The sequence below is a fragment of the Ceratotherium simum genome, chromosome 14 (assembly GCF_057802395.1).
Source record: "Ceratotherium simum simum isolate JZ-2026a chromosome 14, ASM5780239v1, whole genome shotgun sequence".
Classification (NCBI taxonomy): Eukaryota; Metazoa; Chordata; class Mammalia; order Perissodactyla; family Rhinocerotidae; genus Ceratotherium; species Ceratotherium simum.
In genome coordinates this window covers 44619057-44631555 of record NC_141913.1, presented here as the reverse complement: position 1 = coordinate 44631555, position 12499 = coordinate 44619057, and positions in this window count along the sequence as shown.

Genomic DNA, 12499 nt, shown 5'->3' with positions numbered 1-12499 from the left:
TGTCATTGTGAGTGCTCCTCAAAGTGTGGTCCACCAACCAGCAGCATCACCTGGGAGTTTGTTAAATATGCAAATTCTTGGGCCCCATCCCACACCTACTGAACTAGCAACTCTGGGGATGGGGCCAGTGCTCTGTAGTTTAACAAGCCCTCCAGGTGATGCTGATCCAAGCTCAAGTTTAAGAACCACTGATATACGCAATGATTTCAGGACTATGAGAACTCCCCTCCCCCCTTCTCCATACCATCCAATCTCCCTCCACCTGTTGCACACCTGAACTTTCATCGGGCTAACATCTTCTCTGTAGTTTAAAGCTTTGGATCTTGCAAGACGCAAATGCCTAGGAGCACTGTAAGCTGTCATCAGTTACTTATAGCTTAGTATGAGCAGTTTCATGTTTTTCTGATTTTCCTTGAAAATGGACTCAAGACACTGAACTTCAGGTGGGGAGAGATCTCTCCAGCTTTTGAGAGGAAAATAGTGCAACCAGGGGGGAGCAGGGCACCGAGTAAAAACTTCGAGTTACAATTTTACTCAGGACGAGCTTTATTTCTTGTTCATCTGCGACAATTTGCAGAGGAATGTCAAGAGGCTAAAAACTGGGCAAACAGCAAAAATATTGGAAGATCCAACATATTAAACAAGGAAGAGTCTGCTTAGAGTTGAAAAAGTGAAGATCAGTCAGAATGTTCCCAAAATGTTAATAATGAGGAAGAGAACATGGAAAACGGAGTGGGACAAATGTAAGGTGGAATTATTGTTTGTTCAAAAGTTTACTAAGAATTATTAGAAGGCTTTATCTCCACCCTAAAAAGAAAAAAGAAAAAGGTTATAATCAAATTTCAGCTAGTATCGCTATAGCTTGCCTCCACTATGGAGACACAGGGGAATTTATATTTTACTCACAGAATCTCATTGTGGAGCTGAGCCACTGTCCTAGAAGGAGACGGCTTGCCTGGTGGGCTGAGCGTGGAAGTCAGAAATAGGGAACCTGGCATTCTTCATCCTAACTCCGCCATCAGTTCAGCCAAGCCCGGGGCTAGTCTCTTAACTTCTCTGTGGCTGTTTCTTTTCCCTGTAAACTAGGAATAAAAACATTCACCTGCCCCTCAGGGAGACTCTGGGGAACTGACTGGCAGATGACACGACTGCCCTTTATGTTTTCAATGTGCCACATAAAAGCTGTTTTGCTTGTTGGGGCCCTCTTTTGTCTGGTTTCTCACAGAGCAACCTTTAATGACTCTTTAGAAAATCAATTCCATTTGTAAACTCTATCAAGTAATCACACAGAACTTGAAGCTTTTACTTCTGAAACTGAAGTTGCACAATAGGAAATGGCCAAATGTGGATATTATAGGAATTTGAACATGCCGAACGCGGCCTTGCGCTGGATAATAATGGTATTGAGGAATGAGCAGCTGTTTGAACGGGAGTGAGAAGTCCCAGTCCTTGGAGAGCGAGGAATGGCAGGAACTGCCTCTAACTATTGTAATCTACAAGATTATCCCATTCATCATATTTGTCTCTGGGAGCACCTTCCTTCTAACTCCAAGTGTTGTTTTTCCCTTGATGCATCGTATGCAAGAAAGCTTCTAATTGAAAACATTACAGGGACAAATTTCAAAATGTTCTTAAAGACAAGATGAGTTTTAGCTGCCAATAAAAGACAAGTAAACTGTGCACATCAAAACCTGCTCTGACTACATTTTTTGGTTTTTCTGTTTATTTTTTTTTGTTTTAAACCTATAAAGTGTTATCATTTGTTATGATCTGGAACATTCTAATCTTTTCCTGAGGTAGCTCTAGTGCTTGCATTCTTAACCAGACAACTGGCTAAATGTTCCAGGCCTGTGGGCGAGTGAGGGAGTGATCTGTCTCTTCTCCCCTTTCCGTCCAGAATTCAACAAGACCTGGGAAATGCAGATTAGTCTGGGGACAAAAATTAAAAGCACATTTTGAAAATGAGATTCAGATGCACAAGGATGGGCCGATCAATGTTTATTGACGACATAATATCGTAGACATTAGCCCAGTTGCAGCAGTGTTTCAAGGCCCAGGCAGCTTCCTCTTCAGCAGCTGGTGTGACTTTTTGTGCTGCTTCTGGAGCTTTCCCCCACTAAGAAGCTGAATAAATTTTAGAGTATGTGTGTTTCATCAATAGCTATATAAGAATATGGTACTATACTGAGCCTAGAAATCAAAAATACACTGTAAGCATTTGCATGTGTCTCTGTAACAAACATAAGAGCTGTATATGTTCATACACACATACACAACACACACACACGTACTATTCACAAATAGATTTTAATATAGATCAGGGCTAAAGACCAAATGCTGACAGCAAGGGAAAAGAAATAATAAATTGATTTGTTAGCCTATACTTGAAGCGAAGGAGATAGCTTTTTGTTTATCTAACAAGTTCTGCATCGATTACAGACTAAAAGTGACCACTGTTGTATAAAACTCATTAGTAATTACGAAGAATATTTGATTTCTTGGGTCACATACAACTGGGCAGCCTAGCCCAGCTGGTACTTTCAAATTTGAATTATATTAGGAGAAAGTATCGAGTGGAATATAAGTATGCTGTTTGTGAAACCGAACTATAAAAACAGGAGTAGAGTTACTTCATGGTCTTGTTCACTCTTTTCCTTGTTGGCAACATTACCTAATAGTCAAGCCTCAGCCAAATATCTATATACTAATTCTGCTATATGTGGCCTATGTGTAATGGATTTATTCATTCAACAAATAATTTATTGAGTGTCAATGATGTGTCAAGCATGGAGAGGGACAGCGCTCATTGAAGATCAAACGAATGTTAAATGTTCTCTTTCTCTACCATTTTCTACTATTTTCTCTATCTCTACCTTCAAACTCCTAACGATTTGAAAAAGTATAATTGCTCTCATAATTGAATATATGTATACACAACACGCATCTTTTGTTTTGGAAACCACGGCCTTTTAAGATTTCTTCCTTTAAAATGGATCACTAAAACTCACACCATCTAGTTCTGCTGGCAGCTGGGCACTCCCCATGGACCAAATTGAGAGAGCTGGGTTCCAGTCCAGACTGTCTCTTACCCACTGTGTGAACTTTGGCAGTTCCCTTCATGGTCTCAAAGCTCCCGGCTTTTCAGTCTGCAAGCGAGCAAGAGCCATCCGTACCTTGTAAGCTGTAAAGTGCTGTAAAGAGTGGCGAGGACTCTGACCCAAAGCCTGAGGCAAGGGGCAGAGGCAGCCGGGGTCCTGGTGCTGTCCCCTGAGGTATGAGGCCCATTTGTCTGGGTCAATCCACTTCCTCGTGCCACAGTCTAAAATAGGACAGCAACATCTGCAGCCCCTGTGGGAGATGTGGGACTGTTGGGTGAGGGGCCGCAAGGGGGCTGATTGGCTGCAAGAGGCACTGTAACCACATGGTGGCCATAAGGGGAACTGAGCCCTATCAGAATGGGTTCCAAATGAGGTCAGACTGCCTTTTGTCAAGTTACCCTGCTTCTCTAACACACGTGGAGTGGACAGTCACTCTCTGGTCTCAGCCCGTGAGATTCAGCTGCTTTGCTTTTAGGAGGAGAAGGAGAAGAATGATTGAATAGTGAAGGGACAGGATGTCCCTGGGCCCTCCTTCCCCCAGTGAAATTCCCTCTTTGGGGCACTGTCCCCAGCCTCCTCTTTTCTGTCCAAATATCATGAAAGGGGGCGGGGATATGCAAAAAGCCAGAAAGAGACGGACAGAAATTGATGGGCTGGATAATTCCTTTTTTTAAAATTGAGATATAATTGACATATAACGTTATATTAGTTTCAAGTATACAACATAATGGTTTGATATTTGTATATGTTGTGAAATGATCACAATAAGTCTAGTTAACATCCATCACCATACATAGTTTCAAAAGTTTTCGGTGGGCTGGCTAATTCTATTCACTGTTTTCCATCTCAGCAATCACCTCCTTCTGGAAGCCTTCCTCAGTCCCTAAGTCTCCCACAGCCCACTGTGGCACTTAGATTTGTCACTGTAGTTGCCTGCTTACTCATGTCTAACCAGAACTAGAATGTAAGCCCCAGGAGTGTGAGGCCTGGGTCGATCTTGTTGATCCCAGGATCAACATGTATGAATGACCCCGGCATTTGGGTGGCTAGAATAGAGCATAAACACACAGGGAAAGCCCTTCCCAGCTTTGCCCTCCTGGTCCTTTGAGGGGAGGCAGTTTCACTGTTTCTCTGCTGAGCCTGAGTCTGGGGGGGTCTCAGGAGCCAGGGCTCCCAGGCTGGTCCCGTTAGCCCTGGTCCCCCGGGGCACTCCATGAAGACATTCTTCCCTGGGGTTCCACCCAGGGCATTGTGTGGAGTGGGTCCCTGCTCTCACCAACCCCACAAAACTTTGCAGTCTAGGGGGAGACTCTAAAACCTCCCTCTCCCCCGAGGATTCTCTTCCTTGGGATAGGCCAGGGGAATTGAAATACTTAGAAACAATTCGTGTTTTCTAGTGTGGTTGTTGGAGTCGCTGCAGGAGCAGCATGAGGGAGCACAGGCAACAGTAGAAAGCAGAGGATGGGAGGTTATAAGCACTCACAAGAGAGGCAATAGGTCCTGGGGACTGAGAATTTCATATAAGTTCCTCTAAGAGCACAGTGATTAAGATGTCCTCCTCAGCAGCCGGCCCAGTGACCCCAAGAGGAGGCCCAAGCATGCACACTGGGAGAAATGGTGTGAGGTGAGCGACTGGTTTTTGCCAAGAGGAATCGGGACTCACAGTTCAACCCACGTGTATATAGTTTTGTGTAGAGAATCCTGCAATTCGTTGTTCAATTTCACTGCTAGGTAAAATCTAGCTGTGGTTATATCCTTGTTGGGTAACTCAATGAAAGCCCATGTAAGAACTGTAACTGGTTATTGTTTGGAGCAGAAATGCTCAGAACTGGGCAATAGCTAATAATCACAGCTAACATGGATTGAATATTTCCCATAAGTCAATTCCTGTTCTAAGTGCTTTCTGCACATTCACTGAAAAAAAAAAAAAACACAAAACCATCTCAATTGCATGATGTAGGCAATATTATTATTTTCATCCCATAGTTGAGGAAACTGAGGCAATTTGTCTAAAGTCACACAGTTTACGTGACAGAGCTGGGATTTGGAGGTGGGAGCCTGTGACCGAGCTACTTCTCAGAGGAGGACCCTACAGAGCCTACAGTCACTCCTGGGATGCTCTAAGAAGATGGATGGGGGTCTGCTCTCTTCCCACTAATTAGACCAGCAGGCAGAAGGGTCATTACCAAGGATGGTGTGCTGTCACTCTTTTCCTCTCTCCCCTCATTTTCCTGGATGATACTGGACTTACCTTCCAGGTTACCTTGAGCATTTGACCAACTTCCTTCTTTCTCCCATTTCCATTGTGGTGACCACTATTTAAGGTACATCATAGATGATTGGTGGTAGACTAGAAAACTCTAATTCCAGCCTTCTAGCATTGTAATTTGTTGTCCTTTTTTTTTTTTTTAAATTGCAATGGTGGCATTTATAAGAGAAAGAATACCATTTTTTCCTCCCTACTGCCAAAAAGCTTTCTATAAACCTGTTTTTCATCTAAATAATTTTTTAGAGTCCTCTGTGATTTAAATCTTTTCTTTAGGCATCTACTATATGATTTGTATGGTTCTACTCATAGTTTTGAGAATTTGTTCTCTCTCTATTTTTTTAAAAAAACTTAAAAATAACTGCCTTCTTGGGCTAGACAATTATCCTATCTCAGCAATGTATGATAAAATGATAACTGTCTCTCTAAAAATGTTAAGCTTTTATTGCAGACGATGCCTGGGAGTCAGGAAACGTGACTGAATTCTAGGCTGGGCTCTGCTACCACTCCATTGGGCAAGTCACTGTATTTTTCTGGTCCCCCGTTTCCTGACCTATTAAGTGAGAGGGATCGACTATTTGAAAATTTTAAGTTTCTGCCAGCTTTAAAAATCTGTGAAATTGCAGGGCAGTGTTGAAACTGCTTCAAGCTCTTCTGTTGAAATTTCTAGTTTTCTCTCTTTTGCCAGCCTCTAAACTTCATCCTTTTCTCCTTCTCCCTGATCTGTGTACCCAACTGGGACACCTCAGTGTCTCCTCTGCCATTATCCCTGGGAAAATTCCCTGTGGTTTTCACTGATTCTCTGCTGTGAAAATATGTTCTCCCCTGCCACATGGAGTCTGTTCTCTATGTCTTCAGATTGCATAGAATGTTCTGGAAACATTAATTGTCAACTATTTCACAATAATAACAGTGCCTTCATATATTTTTCTGAGTGCTTTCACATACATTTTATAGACTCTCTGCCGCCAATAAACACAGAACTTTGTTCTTAGTAAGTGCGGAGTAAATAATCAGTAAAAATGAAATATGTAAAATGAACTGTCTGATTTTATCGATAAAGAAGCTAAGACAGAAAAAGCAAGCTAACTTTTCACAGCTCCAGCAAACTGGTGGTGAACTAGGGACAGCTCCCAGGTGCGTGCTCATTCCACTAATCCAGACTACCCTTTGTGTCCCAGCTGCTGGCTTCCATTGTCCCATTTTCTAGTTTTGGTGTAGAATTTCTTGCCCAAACTGCCTTCCATGGAAGATCCCATGCTCCTCTGCTCTTCTTTAGCTGGTGAGGTATCTCTCTGACTAGATGGGTATGGCAGCTGCTGTGTGATGGGAGTACACCGTCTGGCACAACGTGCTTGCTCAGTAAATAATGATGGAGCTGAATGAATGAATGATCAGCAAGCCACAGATGTAGCCTTGAGTCTAGTTACCAGTCAGGGGCACATCTGTAGAATTACTAGTTTTAATAGATCACTCTGCTGTGCTTCCCATTCACAAACACTTTTGACTGTCAATGTGTTTTCAAATACCTGCCATCTTTGGAGGCTGACTTATAGGCTGCCTTACAGAGGTGGCATTAAACCCACACACATCTAGCAAACCTCGCTGCCGTAGGAGGCCGTGGGATTGATCCTGACGTCCCAGTTACCATTTTGCAGCACAGAGCCTGGGCCGACAGTGTCAAGAGCAGCATAGGGCCCTCAATTCTCCAACCATCTGCAAATCCTTATATATTTAGAACTTTCAACTTCTTTTTTTTTCCCTCAAATATTTTCTCACAACTGCTAACAAGCAACACTGATCGATGTGGTTTTCAATTTCTTTTTTTTCCCTCTTCCTGCCGTGCTGAAGAGGAGTATGGTAGTTAAAGCAGAGGCTGCAGGTGGGAAAGGGACAGAAGTAAAGAGACACACACAGACTGGATTCTTAGCCTTTGTGTGACTCTGGAATCGAGAAGTTCCCTCCCTCTCCTGGCTGCTCCTTAAGCTGGCCCCCTTAGCAGGTTTCTGTATTCTAGTCACTGCCCTGGGCAAGTACAAACCTCTAGTGCCTTTCAAGTGGATCTAGAAGCTATTTTTGAACATTGTCTATGTTTAGCCAATTTACCCAAGCACAAAGTATGAAATACAAGAAGCCGTGAATTTTGCTTACACCAGAGCACTGAGGGGTGTAATATATATATTATATACACTTAATAAACGGGGAAAATGCACGTGTAGTCTATGAATACTTGTTTTAACGGGTCCTCACTTTTGCTTGCTCACACATTCACCATGCTTTGCACGTGAGTCATCTTAGCAAGCATGTGCCAGCCACCTTGCCAACGTCCTAGCCCAGGGAAACTCAATTACACCTGCATACATTTCATGCAGGTGAGCTGTGGCCGGCGGAGCTGGGCTGCCTTCCACCGTGCTCTATCGTGGACCGTGGTTCCTGTGATAGGACCATTGGAGATGCACATGAGAAAAGAAGCATATGGCTGTCGACAAACAGCCTTTTAGCTTATCCCAAGTTCACAGATGGGTAACCCAAGCATCAGGGGTGTGCCCCAGGTCGTAGAGTTAACTATATTCGAGGCAGAAAGGGTCCTGGGGTTCTGACTTCCAGTGCCTGGCTGGGTCCTTCCCTGTCTGAAAAGAAATGCATTAATAACATATCTTGATGCTTTTCTCTCTGTCTTGATTGACGCTACCTACCATTTTTCTATCACGATGGGGCATAAATGAAATATACCTACCTCACTCAGCTGCTCCCAATATACCTCAGTATCTTATATCCACTTGGATTTGTGCTTTTTCATGCAGTAGCTGCTTTTCCTATACATACAACCTTCTGCTTCAAGTAGTGGAAGTTACCAAAGGATTGTGGGCAATCAGCTTCTTTAAGTTGACTATCGTCTTCCTGAATTATATTCTCTGATGTTATTCTTCTTTCTGATTGGACTTGAATAGTGTCTTCTTATTCTAGTCAAATGGATCACCTTTGTTATTAATTTTCCTAGCCATGTCCCCACTCCAAGCCTCTCTGTTAAATAATTATGAATTAGTAAATGCTCATTAAATGGTCATTAAATCACATTCTTCATAATAGAGAGGCAGAACAGTGCAATGGTCATGAGAATGGAAATTGGAGGCAGATAAGACTCGTGTTTGAATCCTGGCTTTTCCCAGAATACTTTGGTCACCTTATGCAAGTTAATTAATTGCTCTGTAAATTTAGGATAATAATCTTCTCAGAGTTGTTGAAGTGAACATGAGATAATGTACAAACCCTTAGAACAGTGCCTGACACACAATGAGTACTCATAAGACTTAGGTGTCATTATTAAGTCTCTGTGCTAAGCTCTTCAGGACAAAAAGGAAAGCATGGTCCTTCCACCAAGTCACATGGGGTGATACACGTGTAGACAAACAGTTATAAAACAGTGTGAAACATGCCATAATAGACGGCTCAAGGTACTACAAGGGCCTGGGGATTCATACAGTGAAGTCATATTTAATTTTCACAAGTCAAACCATGCATTGTCTGCTTTCTCTCTCTTAAGTATGCTGGGCAACTGCATTTTCATATGTATTCTACATGTACTGTATGTTATTATATATATATATGTTATAAATTTATACCTTATATTATAAAAGTGGGTTTTACTTACAAAACTGTGTGTACTAAGCATGGGAGATTTGTGGGATTTTGAAGGGTAATTTTAACTAACTGTGATTCTTGCCTTGCAAATCTAACTCTCCCCTCCTCCCAGATGCCACTCATCTAGCTGCCAGAGTACCCAGCTGTGCTCTGAGGACCTCGCTGAGCTAGCTGAGAAAGGTCTGCTGGATTGATTCACTGATCTAGTGCCTTCATTTAGCCAACAGGTACCAAGGCCGTGCATGGCCACACCTTGTGCTGGGAGGGAGAGTGTAAGGTTACTCAAGAGTGCAAGCACCCAGGCCTGTCCTCAAGGGGCTTCTATTTAAGCGGGGAGACAGACAGGCAAGCTGTGCTCAATGTGTCAATGGAGGTTTGAAGCGAGTGCACAGAGTGTGGCTGCAGAGTGCGGCTGTGGAGGGTCGGGAAGGCTGGACCTTGCAGGGTGAGGGAGCAATCACTGCCAGTTAGAGTCAGGAAATCTTTTTCTTTTGCAGAGAAAAGCAGGGCAGGTAACAGCCCAGAGGCAGCAGGCCTGAAGTGATTAAGTCAGTCAGACAAATACATTCCCAAGTTTCATTTGAAGGGACTTGAAAAAAAGGTGCTGGTCTCCATGGCAGGGTTTTATCACAGATTCCTTGACATCAGTGAGCTTCCAGGTCTTCTGTGTAGTGGGCAACACTCATACTTCCAAACTAACTTTAAGTAGAAATTAACGAGATAAGAAACGATGAAATCCAGCCATTTGTGACAACATGGATGGACATTAGAGGGTATTATGCAAAGTGAAATAAGTCAGAGGGAGAAGGTCAAATACCGTATGATTTCCTTCATTAAGTAGTAGATAACAACAACAACAAACAAACACATAGAGACAGAGATTGGATTGGTGGTTACCAGAGGGGAAGGGGGGAGGGAGGAGGCCGAAAGGGATAATTCGGCACATGTGTGTGGTGATGGGTTGTAATTAGTATTTGGGTGGTGAACATGATGTAATCTATGCACAAATAGAAGTATAATGATGTACACCTGAAATTTATACAATGTTATAAACCAATGTTACTGCAATAAACAAAAAATTAAAAAAAAGAAAAAAACAAAGAAAAAAGAAATTAATGAGAGAGAAGTGGTATCAAAAATGCTTTAGGAACATTCTTTTCATGTTTATTTAAAATGGAAAATATAAATGTATTCAATTATAAATGATCGAACAATATGCATAAATTAGAAAAGAAGAAAAAAACTGTAATTTCATCCTCTTAGAAATAGCTACTGTTGGCATTCTAACGACCAATCTTCAAGATTTTATAATGTGCAAAAAACAATGAATATGAGGTCAAATGATATGTATTATTTTGTAAACTCTTTTCATTCAGCACTATAGTATAAATATCTTCCTATGTCAAGAATACATGCCGCTTATTTTAAAGATATTTTAATATACGTTTAAAAGGCAAAATAATTGTGTTCTAACTTTAAGAATGAAAAGGTAGCAATAATATAGAAATGCTACACTGACCAGTAAGTATAACTTTGGAGTATCTGCTAGAGCCTGTAAGTGCATTTATAAGACAAACAAACAAAAAACCTCAAAAAATGGGAGAGAGGACTAAAAGTTAATTATTCTATAATTACTATTCTACAAAAGTGATGAGAATTTTCACACAAGACACTCACTTCCTGGGCATCAACCAATGTGGAAGAAACATGTCTGTGCGTGAAAAACAATCCAGATGGACTTTCCCTGGGCCTAACCACCATGACCCCAAGAGAATCATAAACTTATTGCACCCCAAGTCCCCTTATCTTTAAAAAAAAGAGTGTTACAAGAGATCCTCTCTAGCATGTGTTTTGGCTCTTTCAATCTGTGACACTGCCTTTTGGAAAAATGGCTTATTTTAGAAGCATAGAATAACAGAGTTAGAAGAAACCTTACTCAGGAAGAGGTTGTCACATGCATTGGGTTTAGAGTTCTGATTAGAGAACCTCATATTCTAATCCAATTCTAAAATGACATTTAGGAGCTCTTCTCTACTAAGAGCAGGTTAATAAGGTGATGTGACAGGCTGGGCTGACTGCTGGGAAGCCAAATAAGAGGCACAGCCCTGGTCCAAGGACCTGAGATAGGCCGGGGAAGCACAGGGAGGGGTGGGCCACGGGTGAAGGAGGTGGGCTCAGCTACCCTTGTTGCTCAGCACTGTGCTGGCAGCTACTGCCCCCATGTTCTTTGGCAGCTCGAGGTCCTCTATAATTCATTGCCTGTGTCTCCAGGGAGACGAGATGGCCCAAAGACAGTCCATGTGGGCCCCTAGTTGTCCTTGCTGCCACCTACTCAATGGGTTAAGAAACATGGATTTTGTAAGGGAGACAGTCCAGCAAAAATGCTCCTTAGAGATTGGAACTGACAAAGGCTGAAGGGACAAATGCCGGGGAGGACTCTAGGCATGACCACCACCACCACCACCACCACCACCACCACCACAATAATTAGAATTTACTGGATTCTTTCTCTGTATCAGGTACTGTGACCAACACTTTTGTTTACAATGATCCCATGAAGTAGTTGTTTTCCCCATTTGATAGATAAGGAAATGGAAACTTGGAAAGGTTACGTAACTTGACCAACGTCACACAGAGCGATGCAGATTTGGAGTTGGAATTCATGCAATTTGACTCCAGAATCCATGCTATTAGGCACTGTGGCACACCCCTCGGAGGTGAAGAGGAGAGGGGGACAGAAACCAGGGGGATGTGGTGGGAGAGGTGGGCAGGATGTGGAGTCCGAAACAGATGTAAATAAAGAACTGACAGAAATGGGGAAGTCCAGAAGGGAATGTTTTGATATATTATGTATATTCCGTGCATTTATTTACAGTCTGCTTATTTCTCAAATGGGTCTGAAGTGGTTTAGATTTGATGTCTTAATTTCTTAAAATTTTTCTTATGGCCAAAGACTGAATGTCACTAATTTTTACAACCTGGCACATTCACAAATTGCATCCCTGTACATATGACTGTTTATTTTTATATATGACTATTTTTAAGGCTAGCCAGCCCTGGTGGTCTGGTGGTTAACATTTGGCACTATCACCACTGCAGCCTGGGTTTGTTTCCCAGTCAGAGAACCGCACCACCCATCTGTCGGTTGTCATACTGTGGCTGCTGCATGTTGCTGTGATGCTGAAAGCTATGCCACTGGCATTTCAAATACAGCAGCGTCACCCATGGAGGACAGGTTTCAGTGGAGCTTCCACACTAAGACAGACTAGGAAGAAGGACCTGGCCACCCACTTCCAAAAAAACTGGCCATGAAAACCCTATGAAGGGGCCGGCCCCGTGCCTTAGCGGTTAAGTGCACGCGCTCCGCTACTGGCGGCCCAGGTTCGGATCTGGGCACACACCGACCCACTGCTTGTCCAGCCATGCTGAGGTGGCGACCCACATACAGCAACTAGAGGGATGTGCAACTATGACATGCAACTATCTACTGGGG